An 18,167-nucleotide genomic window follows, 5' to 3' on the forward strand; every position below is an offset into this window, starting at 1 on the left:
TGATCCCTAACTCTGGTCCAGGGGATCTAATGTGCTCTTCTGGCCTCCCAAGGCACCAGGCATACACACGGAATACAAACATACATGCAGGCAAAAGGCCTATACACATAAAATAAAAATAAGTATTTTCAAAGGAAAAAAAATGACCGTATAGGAAAAAATATTCCCATAGCCATTAGAGAAATGTAAACCAAACAGAGCAAGTCAGACTGTCTGTCACTGTGCTGGCTAGTTTTATGTCACTTGGACACAAGCTGGAGTCATCTGAAAGGAGGGAATCTTTTTCTTTTTTTTTTTTTTTTTTTTGGTTCTTTTTTTCGGAGCTAGGGACCGAACCTAGGGCCTTGCGCTTACCTAGGTAAGCGCTCTACCACTGAGCTAAATCCCCAGCCCCGAAAGGAGGGAATCTTAACTGAGAAAAGGCCTCCATAAGACCCAGCTGTAAGGCGTTTTCTTAATTAGTGATTGATGGGAGGCGGTGCCTCCCCTGGGATGCTGGCCCTGGGTTCTATAAGAAAACAGGCTGAGTAAGGCACAAGGAGCAAGCCAGTAAGCAGCACCCCTCCATGGCCTCTGCATCAGCTCTGCCACCAGGCTCCTGCCCTGCTTGGGTTCCTGTCCTGACTGTTTATCCCATGATGAAAACATACATCAAATAACCCTTTCCTCCCCGACTTGCTTTGGTCACGGTGTTTCATCACAGCACCAGCAACCCTAACTAAGACAGTTATGGAGAAAAACAACAAATGTAGCAGTGTTGGTGGGAATGTAAGTTAGTGCACTTACTATGGAAATCAGTGTGGAGGTCCCTGAAAAACTAAATTTATGCCCCAGCTACATAATTGCTGAGGATAATTGCCGAAACCCTCTTGGCTCAGACCCTGGATCCCTCACTAGGGATGGCCAGGTAATAAAGCAGGTAATGCACACAGACATATGTACAGAAAAGCTGGAGTCAGGAGAGAGTGTGCACCTAAGGGACTGTCACCTACTGCTCCTGCAACCAAGCCTCAGCCTGTTTATTACCTTCAGGGGAGGAGTTTGCGAGTCTCGGCACCAGGTCCCTGTAGGCTGGCTTCCTAGAAGTTTGTGTACGTGCTGGTCAATCCCTGGAACTTGGACTGGGAAGAATTTACCCTTGGAAACAGAGCTTCTGCCAAGTATGCCGGAACCAAGGAGAGCCAACATCCCAGTAGAAATGATGAGTTTACACTTCACATTTTGTTCTTCATTGCTCTATCCTTCTGAGCTCCATCCAAAGAAGACTTTTCCACTTTCCCGTGGGTTCCGGGCATGGATCTGTGTTGTGGCTGTGCCCATGTCTATGATACATCCACTCAGGACGTCAGTCACTGAGACTTTCCTATGTTCCCTACGTATAATAAACCCAAAAGGCATGAAAGTCAGCCTACAACACAGATTCCTGCACATCCATATTATTGTGGCTTAATTCTTAGTAGCCAAATCATCTTAGATGTCCATCAGTAGGGGACTGGACAAGGAAAAGGTGACATTTGCACCCACCATTATTTTATTCATGTATAAAGGAGGACTGAGCATGGGGAGATGGCTAGGTCAGTGAAGTGCCTGCCAGGTGTGGATGCCACAGCAGCACACGAAAGCCAGGCCTGACTGAGCACATCTGTAACTCCAGCACTTTGTGGAGCAGACGCAGCAGAGCCCATGGGTTTGCTGGCCAGACTGCTTAGTGAGAGAATCGGGCTTAAAAAAATAAGGCAGGAGACATGAGAAGACACCCAACACTGATCCCTAGCCTACATACACACACACACACACACACACATGGGAAAATAAAAAAAGACAAAACAGGAGAAACACTGAATGTCTTCAATGTCAGAGTTTTAAAAAAAATCTAGAGGCACATAAAAAGAACATGTTTTCCCAGTGTGCATGTCCGCAGAAAAAAAGCCATGGTTACAAGAACTTAACCATAGCTGGGCTGTGGTGGTGCCCATCTTTAATCCCAACACTCAGTTGGATCTCTGAGTTCAAGGCCAGGCTGGTTTATAGAGCAAGTTCCAGGAAAGCCAGGGCTACACAGAGAACCTCTGTGTTGAAATTAAAACAAAACAAAACAAAACAAAGCAAAGCAAAACAAAACAAAACAACCCACAAGAATTTAGCCATGGAAACAGGGCTTCTGCCAAGTATGGCCAGGACCAAGGAAAGCCAACATCCCAGTAGAAATGATGAGTTTCCACTTCACATTTGCTTCTCATTGCTTTTACAGTTTTTTTTTTTTTGACAGTGTTCTGTAGCTATTTTTTCCAAACTGAAACTTTCCCTGAGAGGAGGAGGCTTTTAGACTCTTGAAGAAAATTTACCAGGCTCAAGAAAAATAGGGGACAGAAAATTAAAGATTCCACCAAGGGTATATGAGCAAACAATCTCAGGGAAGAGACTGTTCAGTGCTGCTGTCTGAGCTTTCAGGAGTGGTCACACACTGGGGTGAGGCTTTTGTTAACATGGCTGCCAGGAGTCACCCATGCTCTTGTGAGTGACTCCAGGATACTGATTGGCGCATCACGGTAGGCTTGGGTGTAATTGTTTCTTTAGCCTGCCATCTGCATTCTACTTGCAGTGAACAGAAGTTCACATGGCTCCATAAGTCACCCAACACAGCACCTAAACAGAGGCTTCAGAGAACCAAACATGGCCCCTACCAAGGAGGACAAGACACACAGCTGATCCCTCTGAGGACGGAGCATCTGGAGGGACAATCTTGTTATGGTTATTTCCCCTATAAGTTATAGCATGGCAAATATGTGGCCCTTGCTCTGGGTGATAAAACACAAAACCAGGGCTTAGCTGAAGGTTGAAGTCCCCGGAAAGGAGTCCAGGCGGCTGCTTTCCTTCAGGTAACACGGAGTGGTACGCATCCTCGATGAATGGGGTCCTCCACATAAATGCAGGGATGCCCCCAATATTGATGACTGAGTAGAGACTTTATTACAGTAGCACATGTGGAACAAGATCCTGAGGAGAATGTGGCATTGGCCTTGTAGCCCTTGCTTTGGATGATAAAATACATAAAGCTGAGCTGACCAGAAGCATCCCACCCATGTGTGAGGGAAAGAGGACATGCAGATCTTGTCTTCCGCACTGGCCTCTGATTGGCTGAACAAAACTGGAAAAAGCAGAATGTGAAATAGAAGTTTCTGTTTGCCATTTTTTTCCTTCTGTTTTATTTATTTATTGGTTGGTGGTTGGTTGGTTGAAATAGGATCCCTCTATGTAGCCCAGGCTGTCCTAGAACTGACTATGTAGACAAGGCTAGCCTCAAACATACAGAGATCCATCAACCTCTGCCACCCACACCGTTAGGAAGGGGAGGGGGAGGTAGGACGAGAGGGGCCAGGGAAGGAAAGGAGGAACGTGCTTGGTCTCATTTTAATCTTATTTTCGCGCCATGTTGACTCTGGTTGTGTGTGCGTGCGCCCTTGCTTTGTCAATCAGTAAAAGGCTGGAAATGAGCAAGAACGAAAACTGTAAAGTGATTTTTTTGTTGTTGTTTTTGTTTGATGAGACAGGTTTTCTCTGTGCAGGTCTCACTCTATAGACCCGGCTGGCCTCAAACTCAGAGATCTGCCTGCCTCTGCTTCCCTGGTGCTGGGGTTAAAGGCGTGTGCCACCATGCCCAGCAAATCTACGTTTCCCATAGGCAATGTATTTGCTATTTGTACTGCTGGGATAGAACAGCACAACCAAAGCAGGGGAGGAAAGTTTATTTGGCTCACACTTCCTGGCTATAGTTGCTCATGGAGGGAGGTCAGGCAGGAACTGAAGCCAAAGCTGCGGTGGAATGCTGCTTCCTAGTTCACTCTCCTTGGCTCACTCAACTTATATAATTGCCCAGCAGTGGCAATTCCCACAGTGGGCTGGGCCCTGGGCCCTCCCACATCAATCATTAATCATGAAGATGCCCCATGGCCAATCTGGTGAGGACATGTTCTCAGTCGGGGTTCCCTCTTCCCAAGTGACTCTAGCTTGTGTAGAGTTGGTAAAACAAAACAAAACCTAACCAGAACAATCCAAATACCTTTAGATTCTTATTGACATAATTAAAGAGTCCAGTGGTTCTCTTCCTGTTATGGTGAACACCCCCCCACAACTATAAAATTATTTTTCCTTGCTACTTCAAAACTTTAATTCTGCTACTGTTATGGTCGTAATGTAAATGTTTTTAGAGACTGAGGTTTGCCGGAGAGATCACGATCCACAGTTTGAGAACTGCTGGAATAGAGACACGAGAATCCATGTAAACATGACTATTCATCTTCTTGTCTGAAACCTTTTAACACTGTGGGATACTGCACTCTCCCCCCACCTCCCGACTGGAGACAGAACTGTGTAACTACCTCAAAAGACCTCTGCCTTGACTGCAGGGAGGGGAAGGACAGGAATACCTTCATGATTAAAATCTATGAGAAAACTTCATTTAGTTTGCAATAACAGGTGTTAAGTCCAGCTTCCTCAGCCTCGCTCAATTGGGGAAGGAGCGGCACCCAAGAACGACAAGAGACTGAGTTCGATGAGATTAAACAGTCTATCTCCAGTGGAAGGGTGCCTGGTAATGAGGGTGGGGGGCACAGTATGCATAAGGGTAGACAGAGTAGAAGGTACGCTAGTGACTGGCGAGCTAGTACTGCTGTTATGTCCCCTGGGAGGGGACATGGGCGCTTTCGCCAGTGGAGCTGCCAGAGAAGTTACTGGGGCTTTTTGGCCGCGGAGGTGGTGCTGGGGCTTTTGGAGACCCTTGATCGGGCAGGACCTTATTAGGGCCCACTGGGGGTGATGGCAAACTTTCCATTGTGTGTTGAATCTGGATCAAGTATCCAGGTTGGTTTCCATACTTATTGTAAAAGTCGGATCAAGTAGAAACAGGAGTGTTTTTCCCTATGTCTGTAAACTGGACCTTTATATAATCTAGATCTGAGGGATGACAAGATTTTCCTGCATAAAGAGGGAGGTGACGTATCTCCCAGGTCCAGTGTTTGCAAAAGAGAGAGTTACCCGGTCGGTAGGACTGACTTTCCACTTCCAATCTCCATCGTTGGAGGTCCAATGTCTACAGAAAAACTCACTAGACGCCCCACATTTCCATTCATCTGAAGTCCCAGGGCAAGCATAAAACCCATAGCTCCGGATCAGGTTAGGGGGGTTAGTTTTGGCCGTAGGATTTATGTCCCAAAGACAAAATCCAAGCTCCGGCCACCAGGTTCCTGGCAGTGCACTAGTTCGGGAGCTGTTTATAACTTTTCCTGAGTCAACGTCAACTATTTGCCAGGTTAGGGTCATGGGTTGGTGGGGGTTGCTCTGACTCTTTGCCGCCCTCCCCCCCCCCCGCTGAGTGTACCCAGGTAGGGATCCCGTCCACCTTCACTGGGGTGGGGGTAGTCAACAGTACCAGATAGGGTCCCTTCCAGCGTGGTTCAAGGTTCCCCGCACGATGTCTCCATATCAGGACCGCGTCTCCCACTTGGAACTGGTGAGGTATGGATAGGTCCCTGGCCTCATAGGAGTCCTTCAGCTGGTTCCACACCTGGTTTCTCAGAAGTTCGAGGGCTTTGAGTCGGGCAAACAGAGGCTTTGAAGGTATAAGATCAGAGTCACAAGTCATCTGGCCTGCTCTCGTTACCGGGGGAGGGGCCCCAAAAAGGATCTTGAATGGTGTCAACCCAAGTCCTCCCAGGGTATTCCTTGCCCTGAACAGCACAAAGGGTAGGAGGGTCACCCAGTCTGATTCACTGGTCTCTAAGACAAATTTAGTTAAGGTCTCTTTTAGGGTTTGATTCATCCTTTCTACCTGTCCTGAGCTCTGGGATCTATATGCACAATGTAGTTTCCAATTCATCCCTGACTTACCTGGGCAACAAATGCAGGTCCGTTGTCAGATCCAATAACCTTGGGCACACCAAACCTGGGGAATATTTCTTCCAGGATCTTCTTTACTACTACTTGCACTGTCTCTCTCTCTCTCTCTCTTTTTTTTTTCCCGTTGGAAAAGCTTCTACCCAACCAGAGAAAGTATCCACAAACACTAGCAGGTACCTATATCCATATTTGGCTGGTTTTACCTCTGTGAAGTCTACTTCCCAGTAAGCTCCTGGCCTATCTCCCCTTAGCCTGGTCCCGGTTACCTTATGGTGGTGGCCTGCATTAGTGAAGGCACAGGCCTGACACTCGGACGTTACTTTCCGTAGAACCTCAGGCAAATCCAGGATGTAGTAATCAGAGCCTTGGACAAGTTCCTTTAGTTTCTTTGAGCCCAGATGGGTTAGTTGATGGAGATTTTGTACATAATGATAACTTCTTTGCTGGGCAGGATCATGCGTCCATCAGGGCTGGTCTTAATCCCTGGTGTCTTCTCTAGACAGGGCCCAACCTTTTTCTTGATTTTATCTAGGTCTTCTGGAGTATACTGAAACCTTTCGGTGGTCTCCAGGAAGATGGCCTCCAGGTCCCAATATTTTCGTGGTCGAGCAACCAGAACCATTGGGCCCTGAGCCACTCATTTGGCAGCCTCGTCAGCCATACAATTGCCCTTTGCTATGTAATCTGTACCTTTCTGATGTCCAGGGCAGTGGATGATGGCCACCTTCTTGGGTAAATGGATGGCCTCGAGAAGACTTATGATTTCCTCTTTATTTTTGATTTCCTTTCCCCACGACGTCAATAGCCCCCTCTGTTTGTAGATGGCTCCATGTACATGGGCAGTGGCAAAGGCATAACAGCTGTCCGTATAGATGTTGACACAGTTCCCACTGGCCAGCCGCAAAGCCTGGGTTAACTCGATGAGCTCAGCTCTTTGAGCAGAGGTGCCCTCCGGCAGGCTGCTAGCCCAGACAGTCCTTTTCCCATCTACCACTGCTGCCCCAGCCATCCCCTTACCCTCCACCACGAAACTGCTACCGTCCATGAACCAGTTAGGGCACCCCGGCCATGGCTGGTCAGTCAAGTCCTTCCGGGTGCTGGTTTCTTCTGCCAGGATGTCTTGGCAATCATGGATGGGAACTCATTCCTCTGCTTCTGGTAGCAAGGTGGCAGGGTTCAGAATGGCTGGGGGGGGGGGGGGCAAAGTTCACTCGATCTGTCAATAACAAGTTCTGGTAGTGGGTCATGGAGGCATTGGTCATCCAGCGATCTGGGGACTGCCGGATTATGCTTTTCAGGACATGCGGGGCCACGACCGTAACTCTCTAGCCTCGAGTCAACTTGTTGGAGTCTTTTACTAAGACAGCCACTTCGGCAATCGCCTTTAGGCAAGATGGCCATCCCGAAGCCACTGGGTCCAATTTCTTAGATAGGTAGGCTACTGGCCTCTTTCTTCTCTTCCTTTGTTGCCCAGGTACCCTCTCTGTAGCTCTCTCTCTCTTATCCTCCACTACAGCCGCCAGGATCTTGGTCAATGTCCTGTCTCTTTCTCTGTCCCTTTTGTCTTCTCTTTCTTCTCTCTCTCTCTTTTCTCTCTCCATCCTTTCTTCCTCTGTCTCTCTCCTATGATACACTTTCTCCGCTTCCTTTACTAAGTCCTGCAGGGTATAATCCTGCAGTCTCTCTATTCTCTGGAGTTTCTTTCTAATATCAGAAGCCGACTGACCTATAAAGGCCATGGCTACCGCTGCCGCCTGACCCTCGGCCGTGGGGTCAAATGGGGTATACCTTCTGTAGGCCTCCATCAGGTGCTCAAGAAACACTGAAGGGGGCTCAGCAGGCCCCTGCATCACCTCTCTTACCTTGGACAAATTAGTGGGGTGCCGTGCTGCCCCTTTGAGACCTGCTACCAGAGCCCAGTGACAGACGGTTGACTGCTCCCTACCTTCGGCTGTGTTGTAGTCCCAGTTCGGGTGGTTCAGGGGAAATCCGGCATCAGTCTCATTGGGGAGGTTGGTAGGTACACCTCCATACCTGGGGACATTTTTCCTGGCTTCCAGCAAGATCCTCTCCTCCTCTTCAGGAGTGAAAAGGACCTGTAACAATTGCTGGCAATCATCCCACGTAGGCTGGTGGGAAAACATGAGGGATTCCAGAAGGCTTGTAAGGCCAGCTGGGTTCTCAGAGAAAGAGGGATAGTCTTCCAGTTATAAAGATCAGCTGATGAAAAAGGCCAATACTGTAGGGGTTGGATCCTAGGGGGGTCCACAGGTGGCCCAAACGACCGCAACGGGAGGGTGGTGGGCGAGTCAGGCCCTTCAGGGCTCTGAGCCCTCCTGCTGCGGGTTCCAGCCGCTGCCAGTCCCCTTGCCAGGGCACTGGCAGCAGCATCATCGAGGCCCTGGGGGTATGGGGGAGGCATGGGAGCTGGCCAATTGGGCAGCTCCTCAATCTTGGGGTAAATCTTGGGTGGAGGGGCTGAGGGTCCCTCCATGGGACTCAGGGTCTCTACTTTTCTTGTTATCACCTGCCTCTCGGGCAGCCAGTACCCTGGGTTCCAGTTTCTTACCCAGGGTCTGACCCACGGTGGAGGATTCAAGGCCAAATCCTCCCAGACCAGAATGTAAGGTTGTTGGTCAGGATATTCTCCTGGCCCCTCTTGAAACACTACGGCCTTGACATTGCTAATGGTGGCTATATCAAAAGTTCCTATAGTGGGTCATCCTACCTCAAAAGTCGGCCATTCAGAGGTACAGAAAGTCTGCCATGGTCCCTTCCTGACCTCCACCAACAAATTGTGGGCTCTAGTTTTCACTTCGGCCCAATGATCCAGGGTAAGGGAAAGCGGGTGGATACCTTTTGTCCCATCCCCGCCTCAAAATACAGAAAACAAGACAAAATAACCGGAGAGACAAAAACACTAAGGCGCCGAGACAAAGCCTCGGGGGCGGCGCTCAAACAAGAAACCGAAAGCAACTTCACTCTCGAGTCTTTCCGACGAGGAGCAGATGCTCCTCTCGAGGCACAAAAAGGACCAAAGTAGGAGGATTCCACGTCTCCCACACGCCTTGTTCCTTAGGGAAGGATTCCATGTCTTCCCTCTCACCTGGGTCGGATTCCATGTCACCCCACAGGGAGGATTCCACGTCTTCTCAATCCTTCAGAGGTGTCCCTCCAGGGCCGCAGCCTGCGAGTTCTGAGCACGTCCGCTCCCCACAGCCACCGGCGTCCTCATGGTCCCCTGGGCAGCTGCTCCTTGGCTCCTACCTGGAGCCCCTCTATGGCCGTCCCAGAAAATACCACAGTAGAAGGCCACCAACAACGACACTCAAGACTAACACCACAACACTGAGGACACAAAAGCAACACACTGAACACATAAAACTGAAACAGCTTCCGAACTTCCAGAGAGTCTCTGTCGCATGGGGCGTTCGCTCAAATCCCGGACGAGCCCCCAAATGTTCAGTCCGGCTTCCTCAGCCTCACTCAATTTGGGAAGGAGCGGCGCCCAAGAATGACAAGAGACTGAGTTCGATGCAAAAAGCAACAAGCTGTATTCGGGCAGAGCTCTGGGTCAATACGTACCTCTTGCAGGAGGCAGAGGGATTGGCCCCGAACCACAAAAACACAGAGTTTATATAGGGTTTTGGATAAGGAGCGGGAAAAGGATGGCGGGGCGATACATGATTGGTCCCCGAGCTTATTCAAAACTTAAGCAAGTTTTGAGTGGGCAAAAGGGATATCTGGGGTCCCACAGATGTTCTTTGTGGCTTTTCTCGGAACTCTGGTTACAGGGTGGAGGAGGTCGTTTGCTCCCTTTGAGTACAGCTATCTGATCTCATGACGTGTCTGAGTTCCTGGAACACAAACTTCCCGGTGCATAGGTCATGTAAGAGTTAACTTGTACGGACTGAAAGCCAGGTTCAGGCCTTGAGTGGGTGGGCGACAGGGACAAGTTTTTGAACATTTCACAGGTAGTTCATCCCCATGTGTCAAAATAAAAACATTCCAGGAACAAGTAGTATGTTTTAAGTTATATTTATTGTTGTTCATTATTCAAGGTGGTCCCATTACTGTTCTAGAGATGGGAAAGGCTTGCAAGGCGAGGCTTCTGCCACGGACTTACACCTCTGCCACTTTAGCTTGCCTTTTATGTTTCTATGATTCGAGCTTTGTTCCTTCCTGTTTTCTTTGTCTGCTCTCCTTTTATTTTCCCCTTGAGATTTTTGTTTGTTTGCCAGGCTGTCCTCAGCCTTGCGGTCCTACTGTGTCAGCCTCCTAAATAGCTGGAGTGATTTTCGTTTTCTTCTCTTTTCGGTGTTTTTGAGACAGGGTTTCTCTGTGTAGCCCTGGTTGTCCTGGAACTCGCTTTGTAGACCATGCTGGACTCAAATTTAGAGATCCATCACTGGCTGGGATTAAAGTCAGGCACCCTTATATTCAACTTGATTTTAGTTTCGTATACCCTTATTGTTTTCCAAAACTGCTCTTTGTATATGGAAGCACAGAAACACTGATGAGTCTCATGCATAAGGACAGCAACAGTCCATAGCTCATGATCTTTGGTATATTTTCCCCAAGTCTTCAGAAGAGAGTGAGAACTTCTCAGAAGACTACCCTGTTCCCCAGACTCTGCTGGTAGCTAGGTGCACTGCCTGTTTGTAAGGGCCACTGGAGACCTTTAGGAGTCAAGAGAAGCAGTTTATCCCTGCACACAAATGACCTGCAAATGAGTTAGCTGCAAGGAGGCCACTGAGTCTAGACAACAAGTGAAGGAGAAAGAGCTGTTTTGAAGTTTGTCTGATGATTCTAGAGGAAGAGTAGTGCAAAACCACTGTTAACATGCTTCCATACAGCCTTCTAGAGCTTAAAAGGGGATTACTTATTTTATGCATATGAGTGTTTTGCCTGCATATATATTTGTGTACAATGTGTGTATGTTTGGTGCCCACAGAGGCCAGCAAAGGCCATTGGGTCCTCTGGAGCCAGAACTACAGATGGTTGTGAGCCACTACATGGGTGTATGGGTGTTGGGAACTGAACTGTGGTCCTCTGCAGGTTCTCTAAACTCCCAGTCCATCTCTCTACTCTGTAGCCTTAGCCTCCCTCTAGAACACACTGACACACAACTTAATCATAAGACTATGATACAACAATCTAGAAAAATATACAACTGAATACTCTTTTTTAAAAGTTAGCGGAGTGGAAGCCAGCTATGGTATTGCACACCTTTGATCCTAGCCCTTGGGAGGCAGAGGCAGGCAGGTCTCTGAGTTCCAGGCCAGCCAGGTCTACAGAGTAAGCCAGGGTTACACAGAGAAACTCTGTCTCAACACCCCCCCCCTCCAAAAAAAAAATCATGGTGTCATGGTCATCCTCATCTACATAGAAAGTTGGGTCCAGCCTGGGCTACATGAAACCTGTCTCAAACAAAGACAACAACACCTCAGAAGGCTTCAGTACTTCAAAACAGGCATAAAAGGGGTTGGGGATTTAGCTCAGTGGTAGAGCGCTTGCCTAGGAAGCGCAAGGCCCTGGGTTCGGTCCCCAGCTCCAAAAAAAAAAAAAAAAGACAGGCATAAAATCAATACTTGTCACCTCTCAGGAGCACGGCTGGGAGAACTCTGTGAAGTTGGTGCTGGCACTGGAAGTTCTTGCGCTTCAGCTGAGGAAGTGGAAGCCGGTGGAGCATGAGTCTAGGGACAACTTGAGCTACATCCGCTAAAGCCTGTAGAAAAAAAAAAAACAAAAAACGGAGGGAGGAAATTAAGTGGGGACAGAGGAGGACACTCCCTAGCTTGTCAGTGAGCCCCAGCTGCTGAAGCGTGGGGTGGGGTATGTCAGCTAGTTAGCACCGGTACTGACCTTTCCTTTATCTGTTACGGTTTCGAGGGAGAAACACCCACAGGAAATGTATGCAATGGGCTGCTATAGTGATTTGTCCTTACACAACGGAGGAGCAGGCACGGAAGCTTTCTGGGTTTGGTAGTGGGGTGTGTAGAAGGCGGGCCTCCTACACCAAGTGACTCAATCCCCTGCCCTGCGTTTCCAAGGAGTGGGTGTGAAGGGAGGGGGGACACCAGGCACCAAAACTATAGTTAGAGAATGGCAACTGCTTCAGGCCACAGACAACAATGTGCTGGTCCTCCAAATGTTGCCCAATCTCTGAATCCCCATCCCCAGCAGGGGCATTGTGGTTTAGGAAATGTTCTGTAGAAAGCAGACATAGTGACTTTGCAACATCTAGGGATGTTCTGTGGGCAGCCAGCAAGTCATGAGGACAGGCATTCTGTTATGCTTGTGAGGAAAGTTGGTTTTGTCCACAGGAGGCTCCAGTCCTATCTATTTGATTTGGTTGAGTTCCCCCATCCCACCCCTATCCCCCACCCCCATCCCGCCCCAATTCAGGTCACCCATCAATGTCACCTGTGTTCCTCAGTCTCTTTCTAGCTTATTTCCTGAGATGGTCTATTGCTGAACTTGAGCTCCTGGGCTTCAGCTAGACTGGCCAGCCAGGAAGCTCATGTTTCCCCGTCTCCAAAGTCCCATGTCTGGAAATTCACTGGGCCACTCTTTTTAAGTGCTTGCTGGGGATCCAAACTGAGGCCCTCGTGCTTGAGCAACTAACTCTATATTCTGAGCCATCACCCTAGGCTTCTCTGGCTTGTTTGTCTTTTTGTTGTTGTTGTTGGTACCGTGTCCTAGTTGAATCTTTTACCATCCCCAACCCTCTTTTTTTTCTTTCCTCAACAAAATTCGTTTTGAGCCAGAATCTCAAGATAAGAGTCCTGACACACCTAGTACTTGGTAGGTAGACCAGGCTGGTCTCCTACCTGCTTTTGCCTTCAGAGTGCTGGCATTAAAGGCATGTGCCACCAGACCTAGCTAATTTGCTTCTTTGAGGTAGAGTATGTAGTCCTGCCTGGTCTGGAATTAACTGTGTGGACCAGGCTGGCCTCAAACTCACCAAGATTTGCTTGCTTCATGCTTTTTATTCTATTATTATTTTATTTTTGCAAGGCAGTGTCTCACTAAACTGCCAAAGCGGTTTGGAATTCACTCTGTAATCCAGGCAGCCTGGGATTATCAGCAGGTCCAATGTATGTTTGTATGTATTATGCATGTATATGTATAATATAGGTGTACACATGTGATATATATATAGATGTATGGTATATGTGTGTATGTATGATGTATGCATGTATGATGTATACATGTATGTATGATGTATACATGTATGTATGATGTATACATGTATGTATGATGTATACATGTATGTATGATGTATACATGTATGTATGATGTATACATGTATGTATGATGTATACATGTATGTATGATGTATACATGTATGTATGATGTATACATGTATGTATGATGTATACATGTATGTATGATGTATACATGTATGTATGATGTATACAGGTATGCATTTTGTTCTGCAGATTGTCATTCTGTTGCGTCTGCCTCCTCAGTTCTGGGATCAACCCTGACCCTTCTCTCATTGTCACATATACCAAACTACTTTGTTTAACTGATCATTAATTTAAAGCTATCTCTGACTTTCTTCCTCTCTGTTGTGGATCAGAAAACTCCAAGGTCGACATTATCAAAAGCATCATTACAAAGATGTAACAGTAACACTTCTGCAGACACTGTTAGGTCTCACCCCAAGGACAAAGGGCTAACTGAAGTGGTGTTTATTTAACATATCAAATCAAACCTGGCCATCAGGTTTTCCCAGCATCCCTCAGTCTCTTCCTGTTCCAGGATTTGGCTGTCATACCAGTCCCCCTACCCTGAACTTCTGCAGCTCAGGGCTGGGCTGCTCTTCCCCCAGTTCCCCTCCTCTATATGTGCTCCAGCCATTTTGGTTTCCTGCCCCTTTTGTCTACCCTTTACTCTCCTGGCTCTCCCCTCACCCCAGCCCCTGTCCACATACAGCCTGCCACAGGATCGAGTTCACTCTGAACCCTTCCAGATGATTCTGCAATAAGCCTTCTCTGCCACACCTTTGGACAGTCATTGACTTTGTGTTTCTTTCTTTCTTTTTTTCATTCAAATGTGATTTTTTTTTTCTCTTTTCAAGATAGGGTTTCTCTGTGGAGCCTGGCTTTCCTGGAACTCACTTTGTAGACCAGGGCTGGCCTGGAACTGAGAGATCTTCCTGCCTCTGCCTCTGCCTCTGCTGCTGGGATTAAAGGCCTGTACCCCCAAGGCCAAATATGACTTTCGTGAAGTAGTTTTTTTTTTTGTTTTTTGTTTTTTTTTGTTTTTTTTTTCGGAGCTGGGGACGGAACCCAGGGCCTTGCGTTTGCTAGGCAAGCGCTCTACCACTGAGCTAAATCCCCAACCCCTCATGAAGTAGTTTTAAAAAGTATTATCAAGTCCTAACAAGGAGAAAGAATGTCTCCTGATGAAAGCACAAGGAAAGAGCTGCCATGGTGCCTCTAGTTTGTAATCCTAAGACTCGAGACTAGGCTGCAGGCAGGAGTGGTGCCAACTTTAATCCCAGTGGTCTGGAGGCCAATGAGTTGGAGGCCAGTCTAGTCTACCTGAAGAGTTCCAGGCCAACCAGGGCCACACCGAGACACCCTATCTGGAAAAACCAAAACGATCAAACAAACAAAACAAACAACACTATTGTCTAAGGGGCAAGAGGATCATGGGCTATTGGTGTAGAGATAAACAAGAACTCAAAGATTCCAGGGCTGGACACTGAGCTCCGTGGTAGAATGTCTGTCATTCAGGGGTGTAGTTTCCCCTTCCATCTGTACCAAAGGGTGGGCTTTAGCCAATGCAGAGCACATTGTCAGCTCTCGCAGGGAGCCCTGAAGTTTCCCTCCTGGCTGGCCTGGCTCTGTCCTCCAGCCCTCTTTCCTACAGGAGTAAGGCTCAAGTACCTCCCTTTGGCTGTCCAAATCACTGTCCCCTACACTTGCCAGGGATTGGTGTTCAGTCAGAAATGTGAGACTAAGGGAGGGCTCTAAAGGTCAGTGTCCTTTCCACCTATCCAACCTCGCTGGGTGTAAAAGAGAGGCCACAATGGAGATGGGCACAAGGGCACACGACAGTAATCCCAGCCCTCAGGATGAGACAGAAGATTGCCCAGTACAGAGGAAATCCCAGATCCAAACAAAACACCTACCAAAGACGGTTGTGCTAACACCTACAACCCTACTCTTTGGAGGCCCAGCAGGAGAATCAGGTCGAGGTCACTCTCTGCTACATAGTGAGTTTGAGGCCACCCTGGAGTCTGCTGAAGTCTTTAAAAAACAAAAAAAGAGGCTGCAGTAGGGCTGGGTCAGCAATAAGAACAGGTTTGCTCTTGCAGAGGACGCAAAGTTTGATTCTCAGAGCCCATATCAGGCCACTCACAACTTCCTGTGCCTCCAGCTCCAAGGGATCTGGCCTCCTTAGGCACTAGCATCTCAGTATACTGGACGCAGAAACACACGTGCACATTACTTTAAAATAGTAAATTTTTTTTTTAAATGAAGCTGCAGTAGAACAAAAGTTTGCTGCATCAGTTTTTCGGGAGACAGGTTCTCACTAAATAGTTTTGGCTGACCTCAGAGACCCTCCTGCCTCTGTCTGTAAGTGTTGGGGCTAACGGAGAGCGCTGCCCACCCTTCTATTTTTATTTGGAGACAGTTTCCCAGGTGGGTCTTGACCTTTCAACCTTCCTGTGCCATTCTTGAAAGTAACTAGACTCATTATCTATGCTGTGCCACTAGGCCTCACTATATGCCTTTTCTCTCATACGTACATAACTATGAAAAAATTTATAACTCAGCCACAGTAAAGATTAACAATTGGATCAGGCATTGGTGACTAACTCCTTTAATCGCATCACTCTGGAGGCAGAGGCAGGAAGACCTCTAAGAGTTTAAGGCCAGCCTGATTTTCAGAGCAAGTTACAGGACAGCCAGGGCTCTGCAGAGAAACTCTGGAAACACTATCTGGGTGTGGTGGTACTTCTTACAATCCCAGTGCTCCCAAAGCTCATGGAGAAGGAAGATCCAGAGTGTTGAGGCCAGATTTGGCTGAATAGGGAATTCAAGGCCATCTGGGGCCGGCGTAAAAAAAAAAAAAATCCTGTCTTTCAGGTTTGGTAGTGTACTCAAAGGCAGAGGCAGGTGGATCTCTGTGAGTTCAAGGCCAGCCTGGTCTGCAAATTGAGTTCTAGGACACCAGGGCTACACAGAGAAATCCTGTCTCGAAAACAAAAACAAAGAAAAAAAATGAAAACAAAAGAAGAGAGGAGAAGATCCTGTCTAAAAATAACGCATGGCAATGTAAGTTAGATGACTGTGGTCCTTCTCAGATGTGTCACTCTCTAACAAGGCATCAGATCCCATTACAGATGGTTGTGAGCCACCATGGGGTTGCTGGGATTTGAACTCAGGACCTTTGGAAGAGCAGTCAGTGCTCTTAACCGCTGAGACATATCTCCAGCCCCAATAGCAGGTATTTTTAACCACAGAGAAATCTTGTTTTTTCACTGGGTTTCTCTTTGTAGCCCAGGTTGGCCTGGAACTCACTATTTAGACCAACTAGCCTTGGGCTTGCAGCAATCCTCTTTGTCCCCTGTATCTTACTAATAGGAAGTTAACTAATTATCCAGCAAATGTGCTGGATGAAGGGAAGATTGAGGGCCTGAGTGGGAAGAAGGATGACCTGAGATGTCACTGTTGCTCAGAACAAGGCACAATACAAAATGAGTTCTCTCTAGAATTCCCCAATTCTGGGCCATGGCTTGTCAGAGGTAACTGAAACTACACATAGCAAAATCAGGTATTCAGGGAAGGAGATTGATGTACTGAGTTTCATGGGGCGAATGCAGCACCCTGTTCCGGGATTACTTAGATAAGTCAAGAGGTTCAAGGAAAGCCAGGCACGGCAGCACACGTGAATAATTCCAGCACTCAGAAGGCAGGAAGATGTCTAGGCCAAGGGCTGCCTGGCTGCACAGTGGAGAGAGGACGCTATCTCAAAAGGAGAGGCAGAAGGAGCAAGGGGAGCTAAGGGCACAGGTTTTCACTGTTGTTGGGGGGGCAGGGTCGGGGGATAGGGTTAAGCAGAGCACAGCTTGAAGCTTGCCGATTAGCCCATTTGAGTAAATCCTAGAGGCTTTGTGGCTGTCTCTAGTTGTCTGGTTCTGGGCTCTCATATGAGTAGGGATGGGTAGTAAAGGAACCCTGATAAGGGAGCTTGCTGGGGCTTCCTGGAATTCTTCAGTGGCAACATGAGGAGCTGAGTGGCACCTAGCCAGGATATAAAAATTGGGTCAAGGCAACATACAGTCATACGCAAACTATGCAAACTCTAACAGGGAGCAGTATTCTGGAGAAATGTATGTAAAGGGAGAACAGTTTTGTTAGCTTTCTGATCCTGAAACTTGATTACCTTCTGTGAGGTGTCTATTGGGTGTGCGTGTGTGTATATCACAGCACCTAAATGGCCATAGAAGCCAACTTTCAGGGATTGGTTTTCTCTCCCACCTTTTTGGGCAGGATCCTTCATTTCTAACATGATGCACAGTCCAGGCCACTGACCTTCCAGGAAAATCTTCACTTCCCATCTTGATACAGCATACAAATATGAATTACCACACCTGACTTCTTAAGAATGTGGATTCTGGGGATGAAACTCACGTCGCCAGAGTTGTGTGATGAGTGCCTTTACCCCCTGAACCATCTGAATAACCTGGGCCAAAAACTGTGACCCCTTCCCCCTATTTATTGTTACCTTCAAACTTTGCTTTTTAAATTACATTTATTTGTTATACTTTTTTTCTTTTTCATTTTTAAAGACTGGGTCCCTCCCACCTTGAGGCCCTGGCTATCCTGGAATTCACAGAAATCCACCTGAGTAAGATATTCAGTAACTTTTTTTTGGTAATGTCTCACCATGTAATTGTTTGTCCTGGAACACAGTATGTAAACCAGGCTGGCTTCCAACTCAAGGAGATCCTCCTCCCTCTGCCTCTCCAGTGCTAGGATGAAAGGCCTGGGACATCACTTCAGTTCTTATTTTGAGACATGTAGAAGAGCTGTGTAGCACTGTCTGGCCTGGAACGATTTTTGTAGACCAGATTGACCTGGATTTACAAAGACATGCCTGCCTGTGCCCAGGAGTGCTGGGATTAAAGTCTTGGGCCACTATGCAGGATGAATCTGGAAACTTTAAAGTTTCAATTTAAATTTAAGATGTACTCCCTAGTACAGATTGTAACTCCTCTTTTCCTTGACATATCTTCTCAGAGTTTT

General features: G+C 47.5%; 1 long non-coding RNA gene across 1 annotated transcript; it reads right to left on the reverse strand.

The window, feature by feature from the left end:
* Positions 1-3,218: 3,218 nt before the first annotated feature.
* Positions 3,219-9,190, reverse strand: LOC120102375 (uncharacterized). The gene is made up of 4 exons (XR_015686132.1): positions 9,100-9,190; positions 9,002-9,067; positions 5,429-5,608; positions 3,219-4,254 (listed from the first exon to the last, which is right to left on the reverse strand). It is a non-coding gene; the product is annotated as an uncharacterized LOC120102375 (long non-coding RNA).
* Positions 9,191-18,167: the final 8,977 nt, after the last annotated feature.

The sequence above is a fragment of the Rattus norvegicus genome, chromosome 4 (genome assembly GCF_021556685.1).
Source record: "Rattus norvegicus strain SHRSP/BbbUtx chromosome 4, alternate assembly SHRSP_T2T, whole genome shotgun sequence".
NCBI classification, from domain to species: Eukaryota; Metazoa; Chordata; class Mammalia; order Rodentia; family Muridae; genus Rattus; species Rattus norvegicus.